This window comes from Hordeum vulgare, chromosome 7H (assembly GCF_904849725.1).
Source record: "Hordeum vulgare subsp. vulgare chromosome 7H, MorexV3_pseudomolecules_assembly, whole genome shotgun sequence".
Taxonomy (NCBI): Eukaryota; Viridiplantae; Streptophyta; class Magnoliopsida; order Poales; family Poaceae; genus Hordeum; species Hordeum vulgare.
This window is the reverse complement of record NC_058524.1, coordinates 273,531,195-273,547,260: the sequence shown is the minus strand read 5'-3', so window position 1 is coordinate 273,547,260 and position 16,066 is coordinate 273,531,195.

Below are 16,066 nucleotides of genomic sequence, written 5' to 3'. Positions count from 1 at the left end.
CTTGTCTTCGGAGTGTCAGTTGGCGTTCGACACACTCAAAGCGAAGCTCACTTCAACTCCAGTCTTGACTCCTCCTGATGACTCCAAGCCTTATTAAGTGTTCTGTCATGCCTCTCTTCAAGTTCTTGGTGCAATTCTGATGCAAGAGAAGAGAGTGGTAACTTATACCTCAAGGCAGTTGAAGCCAAGTGAGGAAAAAATGTCCCACTCATGATCTTGAGTTGACGGTAGTGGTCCATGCTTGATGACTTGGAGACATCTCGTGTTGGGCAGACATGTTGAAGTCTACACCGATCACAAGAGTCTCAAATACATCTTCACCCAACCTAGTTTCAGTTTTCAGCAAACTCGTTGGGTGGAAATGATCCAAGATTATAATCCGAGAAATAACTTCACTCCACGCAAAGCAAATGTCATTGCAGATGCTTTGAGCAGAAAGGCTTACTACAACAGTCTCATTCTCAAGCCTCTCCGGCCTGATCTTTGTGAATCTTTCACGAAGCTCAACCTTGAGATAGTACCTCAAGGATTTCTTATTAATCTCCAGATTTCTCCTACGTTGGAAAACCAAGTCCGACAAGCTCAACTTCTTGATGCGATGGTGAAGAAAGTGAAGATTGGCTTGGCAAAGAGCATTCCGAAATATAAGTGCTTCCGTGTTGATGACAGAGATACCTTGTTCTTCGAGGACCACCTTGTAGTTCCAAAAGGAGAGCTCAGGAAAGTTATCATGGATGAAGTCCATAATTCCCTCCTCTCGATACATCCAGGAAGCTCCAAAATGTATCAGGATCTTAAGCAGACATTCTGGTGGACTCGCATGAAATGTGAGATTGCTCAGTTTGTGAACGAGTGTTATGTGTGTTGTAGAGTGAAGGCGGAGCATCAACGTCCAGCAGGTCTCCTGCATCCCTTTCCTATACCCGAGTGGAAATTCGATCATGTGGAAATGGATTTTGTCACTGGGTTTCCTAAGTGCAAGAAAGGCAATGATGCCATCTTGTTCGTCATCGACAAGTTGACCAAAGTTGCTCATTTCCTACCGGCAAGGTTGTCAGCATCGCGATTCAGAATCAGATCAGAGTTCCATTGGTATAATCATGAATCGTAGAATCATAACTATTAGGATCATAGAAACTTAGATTCTATGAGAAAAATCATAGAACCAAAGGGGCTAGTTTGGATCGTAAAGTCGTAAGATTCTAAGACTTGAGTCACGATTCTGACAACTTTGCCTACCGATCAAAGAGTCTATCTCGGCAGCTCAGCTCGCAGGGTTGTATACGTCAAGGATAGTTTCATTGCATGGTGTTCCTATGCTCATTCCTTCAGATCGTGGAAGCATCTTTACTTCCAAGTTCAGAGATTCCTTTCACACTGCGATGGGTACTAAGATCCGTTTCAGTACGCCTTTCCATCCTCAGACAAGTGGGAAAGTGTCGGGGCGATAACCCCGGGGCAGGCTCATCAAGCCTGCTCCTTCATTTCCGGCCCAAAGGACATGAACATATACAGTTTCCCAAGGCCCAAGTCTTCCGGCCGGCTAGGCTGCGCCTACCGGCTAGAGGATGAGGCGGCCATCCCTCCGGCCGGCCAGGCAACCCCTACCGGCTAGAGTCAAGGCGGTTACCTCTTTTGAGCCGGCCTGGTCCAGCCAGCCGGCTAGGAATGAGGCGGCTACACCCAAGCCGGCTGGCCGAACAGGCTAGCCGGCCAAGGATCACAAGTCACATCAGATTGTAGGTCAGGATGAGACCTTACGATTAAAGGTAGTTACGTGTCAGCAAAGGTACTGGATCTGGGCGCTCGGCAGGTACGAGCGTCGGCGGCCACGCCGCTGACCTACCCCGGCTCTGATCCATCACCTAGCATAGTGTCGGACCGTCACACTCCCACTCCATTACTGCACTCGGCGTGGGGAACAGTGGAGGCGGTCGTACTATCTGCCCATGATGAATCTCGCTGGACGACGCTTGACGTACAATGCGTGCTCAACGTCAACCTTACGTGAGAGCTTCATTGGCCAGCCGGTGGGTCCCACTGCCAATCGAGACCATGCAGCCGGCGGGCCCCTCAAGCGACAAGACAAGACTCTAGTGGGCCCCTGGCCAGCCGGGAGGCTGCCAGCCGGGTCCCACATTTGTACCCTTTATCCATATTGTAGGCCGGTAGGTTCGTCTATAAAACCCCCCGGTCGCCCTCCATGCAGGGGGCCGATCATTCCACAGTCGAACAGCACCACACACTCACCAACCATAGAGAGAGAGAGGCAGAGACGAGCCGGCTGGTCCCCTCTTCCTCCTCCCAACACAGCTCCAGGAGCAACTCTGTACTCTGTTCATACACATCAAACACTCCGGCAGGACTAGTGGTATTATCTCTACGGAGAGCCCTGAACCACGGTACATCATGCGTTCCATGCGTGTACCAACCTCGTTCCCAGCGTCCACCTTTGTCCATTCGGTTCTCACCGACTTTAGCCTAGCTATGGCATATGTTATGAGTATTCACCGACATTTGGCACCCACCGTGGGGCCGATCACGGCATCGGCTGGCTTTACGCGCTGGGCGGGGGCCCGCACCTACACCACCGGATGCATCGCGTCCGGATTAGTTTGCATGCCCGTGGAACCCGCTTTCGACGAGGACACACCCATGATGATCGACGTCCCCGTTCACCATGCGGATTCGGATGAAGATTCTGATGACGAAGCGCTTCCTAGCATCGTCGTCGCTGCTATGGAGAACCTCAACGTTCTCTTCAGCAACCTACGTCTCAACGATGGTCCGCGCTACTTCGGCGAGGACTTTGACGTTGAGGCGCTCTGTGCCAGCTTCAGCAGGCTCTCTATCGCTGAGATGCCTGCCCACGACGTATATCCCAGAACATCCTCATCTTCGACGGCCCTCCGCCGTCGGTGGGGTTCTTCACCCCATACCACGTTGCTGCCGTCTCCAACATCGTGGAGGTGATGGTTATCAGTGTTGGCACCAGCACGGCTCCTGGCAAGGCATCAACAGATGGTGGTGAGCGTTCTGCTGCCACCACCGATACTCTTCGTGATGCCATCGCCGGCCTGAAGACACCTGTCGCAGCTTCCGCAAATCCTGTTGACGCACGTGCCTCGCTGGAGGAGGCTCGCAAGCATATCTTGGAGGAGGGTATCGCCGTCGCTTAGGTAAAGCGTCGGATGGAGACCACGCAGCGCGAGTATAACTCCGCATACGGCCTCACTCCGATTTTCGAGGCTCCTAGCCGGCTTGGATCGGTCCGCAGCCGCGGCCGGCTCATCGCCGAACTCCTAGTGGCGATCTGCCCACCTATGAGACCCCTGCGGCCAACATGCGAGTGGCTCAGGCGGCCATGGAGGAGATGGTGAGCCTGGAAGGCGATGAGCGCGCTTTCCAGGAGAAGCTGGTCAAGGACCTCCTTGACGCCGCGAACCAGCAGCACGCTCGGTTTGACCCCAGTCAAGCCCAGTGAGAGTCTCCGGGACCCAACCCCGGAGCACGCCGCAACCCTAGCGGTCAGCATCATGCAGAAGAATCTTCCTCGCATCGCCCTTCCGGCCGAAGGGGCAAGGGAAGCCAAGACCGGCGCTCCCAGCGCTAGAGCGAGCACACTTCGGGCTTGCGTCGCGGAGGCGACGAGGCCGATTCGGAGTGTGAGACTCTTGCCCCGCGAAGAACTCACGTTGCTGGTTCGCGAGGCGCCTCCCCTCTCGCCACTCGGACTGGCGCTCACACTTCCCAGGATGATTGGGACGCTCGCCGGCGTCTCATCATCCTGGCCCAGTAAGCCCTCCTAGAGGAAGATGGTCCCGTCAGTCCGGCCTGCTTCGGCCCCCGGATCTGAAGGGTGCTGTTCCCCCGAGGTTTCACCTTGCCTCGGGACATGCCCAAATACAATGGCGCGGCCAATCCAGAGGACTGGCTGATTGACTACACCACGGCCGTCGGCATTGCCAAGGGCAACAAGTGCGTAGCGGTTCGGTACGTACCACTCATGTTGACCGGCTCGGCCCGGACTTGGCTTAACAGCCTTCCGGCCGGCAGTGTCAACTCCTGGGTGGAATTCGAGGAGGCATTCGTCCGCAATTTCACTGGCACCTACAAGCGCCCTGGCCGGCCCCGCGAGCTGGCCATGTGCATCCAGAAGCCCGACGAACCCCTTCGTGGCTACGTCACCCGGTGGACAGAGCTCCATAACTCCTGCGAGGGGGTCCATGAGGTACAAGCCATCCAGTACTTCATCGACGGTCGCCGAGACGACACCCTCCTAAAGCATAAGCTTATGTGCTCCGAGCCCACCTCTCTGGCGGTGCTCATGGCCAAGGCGGACAAATATGCCACAACCGACTCGGCGATGCGCGTCAAGGTGACCGCCTCGGACAAGGCTGTCCCTACGCCGGCTACTCCCAAGCCGGCTGGGGACAACCGAGGCGGCAAAAACAACAACAAGTGCAAGGCGGATCAGATGGATTCCCGCTCCAATAGCAAGTTGGTGGCCAGCATGGAGGGCAAAACATCGGCTCCTCAAGCCGGCCCACCACGAAAGCGTCCCAACCGGAACAACACCAACTGGCTGCCCAAGCAGTCCTTCGAGCAGCTGCTCGACGCCCCCGGCAAGATACATTCTGGGGCGCGGTCATCCACCCATACCCTTCGATAGTGCAGCTTTGCACGCCGGTTGTTGTAGGGGGATGGCCTGCCGGCTCCCCTAGGTGCGCAGGCGGCACCTCGGGCACCCTCTCCTGGCCATGCTCCGGCTTTGCCGCCGCCGCCTCGCGATGACGGTCACCACCAAGACGACTACCCTCATCAAGACGGAGCGTTCATCGTCTTCACCAGTGAAGGCGACGACAAGCACAGGTTGCGCCAGAGGCGGCGCGAGGTGAACGCCACGGTCCTCTCAGTTCCCTAGTACATGCATTGGTCGGACAAACCAATCACATGGAGCCGGGTGGACCATCCTGTGGTGATGCCCAACCCGGGATCATACGCGCTCGTCCTCGACCCCACCTTCGCCTCTAAGAGGCTCACCTGCCGATTCTCCTGGGTGTTGGTCGACGGCGGCAACAGCATCAACATCCTCTACCTCGACACTCTCCTCAAGCTCGGACTCAAGGAGACGGACGTCCTACTGACCAGTACTGTCTTCCATGGCATCGTGCCTGGGCAGTCCTGCTCGCCCATTGGTAAGATCCAGCTAGACGTCCTCTTCGACGACAAAGCCCACTTCCGCCGAGAGTCCATATGGTTCGAGGTAGTGGACCTCAGCAGCCCGTATCACACGCTGCTGGGAAGACCAACTCTGGCCAAGTTTATGGCTATTCCGCACTACGCCTACCTAAAGATGAAGATGCCGGGTCCCAAGGGCATCATCACTGTTGTTGGCGACTACAAGAAGTCGCTCGAGTGTGCCCAAGATAGCAGCCGCCTTGCCGACGCCTTGGTGATTGCTGAGGAGAAGCGGCAGATCGACCGGCTCGTGGCCCATGCTACTGAGTAGCCGGCGATTCCTTCTCCTCCGTCCCAATCGGCTGGCGAGGGCTCTTTCAAGCCGGCTAAAGAGACCAAGCAGGTCCCACTCGACCCTGCCAACCCAAAGTAGTGTGTCACCATCGAGGCTAGCCTCAGCCCCAAATAGGAAGGCGAGCTCGTCGACTTCCTCCGTGAGAATCGGGACATCTTTGCATGGTCCCCCAAGGACATGTCGGGTGTTTCGAGGAAGTACGCCGAGCACAAACTTCACGTCTGACCGGATGCAAAGCCGGTGAAACAACCCTTGCGCCGCTTCGCCGAGGGGAAGCAACGCATGATCGGAGAAGAGATCACCCGGCTCCTTGCAGCCGACTTCATCATGGAGATTTTCCACCCGGACTGGCTGGCTAATCCAGTCCTGGTGCTGAAGAAGAACAACACCTGGCGAATGTGTATCGACTACACTAGCCTGAATAAGGCTTGTCCGAAAGACCCTTTCGCGTTGCCTAGGATAGATCAAGTGATCGACTCCACTGCAGGCTGCAAACTACTGTCGTTTCTGGACGCTTATTCAGGCTTCCATCAAATGAAGCTGGATTCAGCTGATCGCCTGAAGACCTCCTTCATCATGCCCTTTGGGGCCTACTGCTACACCACCATGACGTTCGGTATGAAGAACGCAGCTGCGTGTTGGAAATATGCCCTAGAGGCAATGATAATTAGTTATTATTATATTTCTTTGTTCATGATAATCGTTTATTATCCATGCTATAATTGTATTGATTGGAAACACAATACTTGTGTGGATACATAGACAAAACACTGTCCCTAGTAAGCCTCTAGTTGGCTAGCTTGTTGATCAAAGATGGTCAAGGTTTCCTGGCCATAGGCAAGTGTTGTTACTTGATAACGGGATCACATCATTAGGAGAATCATGTGATGGACTAGACCCAAACTAATAGACGTAGCATGTTGATCGTGTCATTTTGTTGCTACTGTTTTCTGCGTGTCAAGTATTTGTTCCTATGACCATGAGATCATATAACTCACTGACACCGGAGGAATGCTTTGTGTGTATCAAACGTCGCAACGTAACTGGGTGACTATAAAGATGCTCTACAGGTATCTCCGAAGGTGTTCGTTGAGTTAGTATGGATCAAGACTGGGATTTGTCACTCCGTATGACGGAGAGGTATCTCGGGGCCCACTCGGTAATACAACATCACACACAAGCCTTGCAAGCAATGCGACTTAGTGTAAGTTGCGGGATCTTGTATTACAGAACGAGTAAAGAGACTTGCCGGTAAACGAGATTGAAATAGGTATGCGGATACTGACGATCGAATCTCGGGCAAGTAACATACCGAAGGACAAAGGGAATGACATACGGGATTATATGAATCCTTGGCACTGAGGTTCAAACGATAAGATCTTCGTAGAATATGTAGGATCCAATATGGGCATCCAAGTCCTGCTATTGGATATTGACCGAGGAGTCTCTCGGATCATGTCTACATAGTTCTCGAACCCGCATGGTCTGCACACTTAAGGTTCGACGTTGTTTTATGCGTATTTGAGTTATATGGTTGGTTACCGAATGTTGTCCGGAGTCCCGGATGAGATCCAGGACGTCACGAGGAGCTCCGGAATGGTTCGGAGGTAAAGATTGATATATAGGAAGTCCTGTTTTGGTCACCGGAAAAGTTTCGGGCTCATCGGTAGTGTACCGGGAGTGCCGGGAGGGGTGTCGGGGACCATCGGGAGGGGTGTCACGCCCCAAGGGGTCTCATGGGCTATGGGAAGAGATAAACCAGCCCCTAGTGGGCAGGAATAAGTTCCCACTAAGGCCCATAAGGTTTGAGAAGGAAAAAACACAAGGTGGAAAGAGTTTCCAAGTGGGAAGGTGGAATCCTACTCCAAGTAGGATTGGAGTAGGACTCCTCCACCTCCAATTTCGGCCAAACCTTGAGGGTTTGAGGCTGCCTCTTCCCTCCCCCTCCCTCCTATATATACTAAGGTATTAGGGCTGATTTGAGACAACTTTTGCCACGGCAGCCCGACCACATACCTCCACGGTTTTTCCTCTAGATCGCATTTCTGGGAGCTCGGGCGGAGCCCTACTGAGATTAGATCACCACCAACCTCCGGAGCGCCGTCACGCTGCCGGAGAACTCATCTACCTCTCTGTCTCTCTTGCTGGAGCAAGAAGGCCGAGATCATCGTCGAGCTGTACGTGTGTTAAACGCGGAGGTGCCGTCCGTTCGGCACTAGATCGTGGGACTGATCGCGGGACGGTTCACTGGGCGGATCGAGGGACGTGAGGACGTTCCACTACATCAACCGCGTTCACTAACGCTTCTGCTGTGTGATCTACAAGGGTACGTAGATCGAATATCCCCTCTCGTAGATGGACATCACCATGATAGGTCTTCGTGCGCGTAAGAAAATTTTTGTTTCCTATGCGACGTTCCCCAACAGTGGCATCATGAGCTAGGTTCATGCGTAAATGTCTTCTTGCGTAGAACACAAAATTTTTTGTGGGCGATGATGTGCGTTTTTCTGCCCTCCTTAGTCTTTTCTTGATTCCGCGGTATTGTTGGATCAAAGCGGCTCGGACCGACATTACTCGTACGCTTACGAGAGACTGGTTTCATCGCTACGAGTAACTCCGTTGCTCAAAGATGACTGGCGGGTGTCAGTTTCTCCAACTTTAGTTGAATCGGAATTGACCGAGGAGGTCATTGGATGAGGTTAAATAGAAATTCATATATCTCCGTTGTGGTGTTTGCGTAAGTAAGATGCGATCCTACTAGATACCCATGGTCACCACGTAAAACATGCAACAACAAAATTAGAGGACGTCTAACTTGTTTTTGCAGGGTATGCTTGTGATGTGATATGGCCAACGATGTGATGTGATATATTGGATGTATGAGATGATCATATTGTAATAGGTAATATCGACTTGCACGTCGATGGTACGGCAACCGACAGGAGCCATAGGGTTGTCTTTAAACTAACGTTTGTGCTTGCAGATGCGTTTACTATATTGCTAGGACGTAGCTTTAGTAGTAATAGCATGAGTAGCACGACAACCCCGATGGCGACACGTTGATGGAGATCATGGTGTGACGCCGGTGACAAGAAGATCGTGCCGGTGCTTTGGTGATGGAGATCAAGAAGCGCATGATGATGGCCATATCATGTCACTTATGAATTGCATGTGGTGTTAATCCTTTTTGCACCTTATCTTGCTTAGAACGACGGTAGCATTATGAGGTGATCTCTCACTAAAATTTCAAGACGAAATTGTGTTCTCCTCGACCGTGCACCGTTGCGACAGTTCTTTGTTTCGAGACACCACGTGATGATCGGGTGTGATAGACTCAACGTTCACATACAACGGGTGCAAAACAGTTGCACACGCAGAACACTCGGGTTAAGCTTGACGAGCCTAGCATGTGCAGACATGGCCTCGGAACACATGAGACCGAAAGGTCAAGCATGAATCGTATAGTTGATATGATTAGCATAGAGATGCTTACCACTGAAACTATTCTCGACTCACGTGATGATCGGACTTGAGATAGTGGATTTGGATCATGTACCACTCAAATGACTAGAGAGATGTACTTTTTGAGTGGGAGTTCTTAAGTAATATGATTAATTGAACTAATTGTCATGAACATAGTCTAATGGTCTTTGCGAATTATGATGTAGCTTGCGCTATAGCTCTACTGTTTTTATATGTTCCTAGAGAAAATTTAGTTGAAAGTTGATAGTAGCAAACTTTGAAGAGGATTTTCCTCGTTGCTGTGCAGAAGGATTATGTCCTTAATGCACCACTCGGTGTGCTGCACCTCGAGCGTCGTCTGTGGATGCTGTGAACATCCGACATACACGTTTCTGATGACTACACGATAGTTCAGTGCAAAATACTTAATGGCTTAGAAGCAAGGCACCGAAGACGTTTTGAAACGTCACAGAACATAAGTGATGTTCTAAAGAGATGAAATTGAGATTTCATGCTCGTGCCCTTGTTGAGAGGTACAAGACCTCCGACAAGATTCTTTGTCCACAAAGTAAAGGAGAAAAGCTCAATCGTTGAGCGTGTGCTCAGATTGTCTGAGTACGACAATCACTTGAATCAAGTGGGAGTTAATCTTCCAGATGAGATAGTAATGGTTATCCAAAGTCACTGCCACCAAGCTGTGAGAGCTTCGTGATGAACTATAACATAGCAAGGATAGATACAATGATCCTTGAGCGATTCGCGATGTTTGACACTGCGAAAGTAGAAATCAAGAAGGAGCATCAATAGTTGATGGTTTGTAAAACCACTAAGTTTCAAGAAAGGCAAGGGCTAGAAGGGTTACTTCGTGAAACGGCAAAACAGTTGCTGCACTAATGAAGAGACCCAAGATTAAACCCAAACCCGAGACTAAGTGCTTCTGTAATGAGGGGAACAGTCACTAAGGCGGAGCAACTCTAGATACTTGGTAGATAAGAAGGCTGGCAAAAGTCGAAAGAAGTATATTTGATATACATGATGTTGATGTGTACTTTACTAGTACTCCTAGTAGCATGAGGGTATTGGATACCGGTTCGGTTGCTAAGTGATTAGTAACACGAAATGAAAGCTACGGCATAAACGGAGACTAGCTAAAGGCGAGGTGACGATACGTGTTGGAAGTGTTTCCAAGGTTGATATGATCAAACGTCGCACGCTCCCTCTACCATCGGGATTGGTGTTAAACCTAAATAATTGTTATTTGGTGCTTGCGTTAAGCATGAACATGATTGGATCGTGTTTATTGCAATACGATTATTCATTTAAAGAGAATAATGGTTACTCTATTTTCTTGAATAATCACCTTCAATGGTTTATTGAATCTCGATCGTAGTGTTACACATGTTCATGATATTGGTGCCAAAAGATACGAGGTAATGATGATAGTACCACTTACTTGTGGCACTGCCGCTTGAGTCATGTTGGTATAAATTGCATGAAGAGGCTCCATGCTGATGGATCTTTATACTCACTTGATTTTGAATCACTGGTGCCATGCAAATCATACCACATGAGCAAGGCCTTGTTTTCATTGAGATGAAATAAGATAGTAACTTGTTGGAAGTGATACATTTTGATGTATGCAGTCCAATGGGTGCTGAGGCACGCAGTGGATATCGTTATGTTCTTACTTCAATGAAGATTTGAGTAGATACTAGAGTATTTTCTTAATGAATCACAAGTCTGAAATATTGAAAAGTTCAATTCTGTTTCGGAGTGAAGTACGTCGTAACAAGAGGATAAACTGTCTACGATATGATCATAGAAATGAATATCTGAGTTACGAGTTTTGGTACGCAGTTAAGACAATGTGGAAATTGTTTCGCAGTTCATGCCACCTAGAACATCATAGTGTGATGATGTGTCTGAACGTCATAGCCACACACTATTTGGTATGGTGCATGCTATGATGTCTCTTATCGAATTACCACTATCGTTTATGGGTTAAGCATTAGAGACAACCGCATTCACTTTAAATAGGGCACCACGTATTTCCGTTGAGATGACACAGTATAGACTGAGGTTTAGAGAAATCTAAACTGTCGTTTCTTGAAAGTTTGGGGTTTCGACACTTATGTGAAAAAGTTTCAGTCTGATAAGCTCGAACCCAAAGCGGATAAATGCATCTTCATAGGATATCCAAAACAGTTGGGTACATCTCCTATCTCAGATCCGAAAGCAAAGTGTTTGTTTCTAGAAACGGATCCTTTCTCGAGGAAAGGTTTCTCTCGAAAGAATTGAGTGGGAGGGTGGTAGAACTTGATGAGGTTATTGAACCATCACTTCGACCAGTGTGTAGCAGGGCGCAGGAAGTTGTTCCTGTGGCGCCTACACCAATTGAAGTGAAAGCTGATGATGGTGATCATCGAGCATCGGATCAAGTTACTACAAGCCTCGTAGGTTGACAAGGTCGCGTACTACTACAGAGTGGTACGGTAACCCTGTCTTGGAGGTCATGTTGTTGAGAAACAGTGAACCTACGAGTTATGGAGAAAGCAATGGTGGGCCCAGATTCCGACAAATGGCTGGAAGCCATGAAATCCGAGAGAGTATCCATGTATGTAAACAAAGTGTAGACTTTGGAAGAACTACTTGATGGTCATAGGACTATTGAGTAAAGATGGATCTTTAAAAGGAAGACAGACCACGATGGTGATAATCACTATTAAGAAAAGCTCGACTTGTCGCAAAGATGTTTCCGACATGATCAAACAGTTGACTATGGTGAGACTTTCTCATTCGTAGCGATGCTGAAAGTCTGTTAGAATTATGTTAGTAGTTGTTGCATTATTTTTGAAATATTGCACATAGGATGTGAAAACATTGTTTCCTCGACGGTTTCCTTGAGCAAACATTGTATGTGATACAACCAGAAGGTTTTGTCGATCCTAATGATACTAACAAGTATGCAAGCTCCAACGATCCTTCAATTGACTGGTGCAAGCATCTCGGAGTTGGAATATACACTTTGATGAGATGATCAAAGATTTTGGGTTTGTACAAGGTTTATGAGAAACTTGTATTTCCAAAGAAGTGAGTGGGAGCACTATAGAATTTTAGATAAGTATATGTGGTTGACATATTGTTGATCAGAAGTAATGTAGAATTTCTGTGAAGCATAAAAGGTTGTTTGAAAGGAGTTTTTCAAAGGAATACCTGGATTGAGCTACTTGAACGTTGAGCATCAAGATCTATGGAGATAGATCAAAACGCTTAATAGAAGTTTCAACAAGATGCATGCCTTGACAAGTTTATGAAGGAATTCGAAATAGATCAGCAAAGAAGGAGTTCTTGACTGTGTTGTAAGGTGTGAATTTGAGTAAGACTCAAAACCCGACCACGGCAGAATAAAGAGAATAGACGAAGGTCGTCTTCTATGCCTTAGTCGTAGACTCTAAAGTATGCCATGCTGAGTACCGCACATGATGTGTGCCTTATAGCAAGTCTGTTAAGAGGTACACAGAGTGATCCAGGATTGAATCACTGATCAGCGGTCAAAGATATCCTTAGTAACTAAATAGACTAAGGAATTTTTCTCGATTATGGAGGTGGTTAAAAGAGTTCGTCGTAAAGGGTTACGTCGATGCAAGCTTTGACACTAATCCGAATAACTATGAGTAGTGAAATGGATTCGTATAGTAGAGTAGATATTTGGAGCATTTCTGAATAGCGCGTAGTAGGAGCATCTATAAGATGACATAAAGATTTGTAAAGAACGCACGGATCTGAAAGTTTCAGAATCGTTGACTAAAAACTCTCTCGCGAGCAAGACGTAATCAGACCCCAGAACTATATGGGTGTTGGAGTCGTTGAAATCACATGGTGATGTGAACTAGATTATTGACTCTAGTGCAAGTGGGAGACTGTTGGAAATATGCCCTAGAGGAAATAATAATTAGTTATTATTATATTTCTTTGTTCATGATAATCGTTTATTATCCATGCTATAATTGTATTGATTGGAAACACAATACTTGTGTGGATACATAGACAAAACACTGTCCCTAGTAAGCCTCTAGTTGGCTAGCTCGTTGATCAAAGATGGTCAAGGTCTCCTGGCCATAGGCAAGTGTTGTTACTTGATAACGGGATCACATCATTAGGAGAATCATGTGATGGACTAGACCCAAACTAATAGATGTAGCATGTTGATCGTGTCATTTTGTTGCTACTGTTTTCTGCGTGTCAAGTATTTGTTCCTATGACCATGAGATCATATAACTCACTGACACCGGAGGAATACTTTGTGTGTATCAAACGTCGCAACGTAACTGGGTGACTATAAAGATGCTCTACAGGTATCTCCGAAGGTGTTCATTGAGTTAGTATGGATCAAGACTGGGATTTGTCACTCCGTATGACGGAGAGGTATCTCGGGGCCCACTCGGTAATACAACATCACACACAAGCCTTGCAAGCAATGTGACTTAGTGTAATTTGCGGGATCTTGTATTACGGAACGAGTAAAGAGACTTGCCGGTAAACGAGATTGAAATAGGTATGCGGATACCGACGATCGAATCTCGGGCAAGTAACATACCGAAGGACAAAGGGAATGACATACGGGATTATATGAATCCTTGGCACTGAGGTTCAAACGATAAGATCTTCGTAGAATATGTAGGATCCAATATGGGAATCCAGGCCCCGCTATTGGATATTGACCGAGGAGTCTCTCGGGTCATGTCTACATAGTTCTCGAACCCGCATGGTCTGCACACTTAAGGTTCGACGTTGTTTTATGCGTATTTAAGTTATATGGTTGGTTACCGAATGTTGTTCGGAGTCTCGGATGAGATCCAGGACGTCAGGAGGAGCTCCGGAATGGTCCGGAGGTAAAGATTGATATATAGGAAGTCCTGTTTTGGTCACCAGAAAAGTTTCGGGCTCATCGGTAGTGTACCGGGAGTGCCGGGAGGGGTGCCGGGGACCATCGGGAGGGGTGTCACGCCCCAAGGGGTCTCATGGGCTATGGGAAGAGATAAACCAGCCCCTAGTGGGCTGGAATAAGTTCCCACTAAGGCCCATAAGGTTTGAGAAGGAAAAAACACAAGGTGGAAAGAGTTTCCAAGTGGGAAGGTGGAATCCTACTCCAAGTAGGATTGGAGTAGGACTCCTCCACCTCCAATTTCGGCCAAACCTTGAGGGTTTGAGGCTGCCTCTTCCCTCCCCCTCCCTCCTATATATATTGAGGTATTAGGGCTGATTTGAGAAAACTTTTGCCACGGCAGCCCGACCACATACCTCCACGGTTTTTCCTCTAGATTGCGTTTCGGCGGAGCTCGGGCGGAGCCCTACTGAGATTAGATCACCACCAACCTCCGGAGCGCCGTCACGCTGCCGGAGAACTCATCTACCTCTCCGTCTCTCTTGCTGGATCAAGAAGGCCGAGATCATCGTCGAGCTGTACGTGTGCTGAACGCGGAGGTGCCGTCCGTTCGGCACTAGATCGTGGGACTGATCGCGAGACGGTTCGCGGGGCGGATCGAGGGGCGTGAGGACGTTCCACTACATCAACCGCATTCACTAACGCTTCTGCTGTGCGATCTACAAGGGTACGTAGATCGAATATCCCCTCTCGTAGATGGACATCACCATGATAGGTCTTCGTGCGCGTAGGAAAATTTTTGTTACCCATGCGACGTTCCCCTACAGTGCGACGTTCCAACGCTGCATGCAGCAGTGCCTACTGCCACAGATCGGCAGAAACATCCACGTCTATGTGGATGACATCATCTTCAAGACAAAGCAGCACTTCAGCCTCCTCGACGACTTGCGAGAGACGTTCTCCAACCTGCGCGAGTACAAGATCCGGCTCAACCCGGAGAATTTCTTCTTTGGGGTTCTAGGCGGCAAACTCTTAGGGTTCTTCGTGTCCGCCCGCGGCCTCGAGGCGAACCCCGAGAAGATCGACACCATCGAGCGGATGGTGCGGCCGGCTCGAATCCTCGACATCCAGGAGTTCGCCGGCTGCTTGGCGTCCCTAAGCCGGTTCGTCAGCCAGCTTGGCGAGAAGGCCCTTCCACTCTACCAGCTCATGAAGAAGACAATGAAGTTCGAGTGGAACGAACAGGCGGACGAAGCCTTCCGCGACCTCAAGCGGGTAATCTCGAGCCTCCCAATCTTGGCAGCGCCCGTCTGAAAGGGAACCCATACTCATATACATTGCAGCGACCACTCGCGTGGTTAGCGTAGTGTTGGTAGTTCAGCGTAAGGAGGAGGGCAAGGCACTGCCAGTAGAGCGCCATGTCTATTACCTTAGTGAGGTCTTGTCCGCCTCCAAGCAGAACTATCCACATTATCAAAAAATGTGTTATGGTGTTTACCTTGCTGCAAAGAAGTTGAAGCAATACTTCCAATAGCATGCCATCACCGTGGCAAGCACTGCTCCACTTTCGGAGATCATGGGCAACCGTGATGCCACAGTCAGGATTGCCAAATGGTCCATCGCTATGGCGGACCAAGATATCCGGTACGAGCCCCGCACCGCCATCAAATCTCAGGTGGTGGCCGACTTCTTAGTCGTCTGGGTCGAGACCCAGTTTGAGCCACCGCCTCCAGACTCCACGCATTGGCGGATGCACTTCTTCTGCTCAAAGATGCGGACAGAACTGGGAGTCCGCATCGTCTTGACGTCTCCAAAAGGGGACCAGCTCAAGTATGCTCTCTAGGTCCACTTTGCCGCCTCCAACAACGTCGTCGAATACGAAGCACTTGCTCACGGCCTCCGGCTCGCCAAGGAGATTGGCATCCGGCGGCTTATATGCTTCGGCGACTCTGACTTGGTGGTACAGCAAGCCTCTGGCGAATGGGACGCGAGGGACGGCAACATGGCAAGCTACCGCTTCCTCATCCAGCAGCTCAGCGGCCCCTTCGAAGGCTGTGAGTTCCACCACGTTCCCAGGGTAGAAAATGAGGCAGCTGATACACTGGCGAAGATCGGCTCCACGAGACAGGCCATTCCAGCCGGCGTCTCCCTCGAGCAACTCCATAAGCCGTCTATCACGCCGT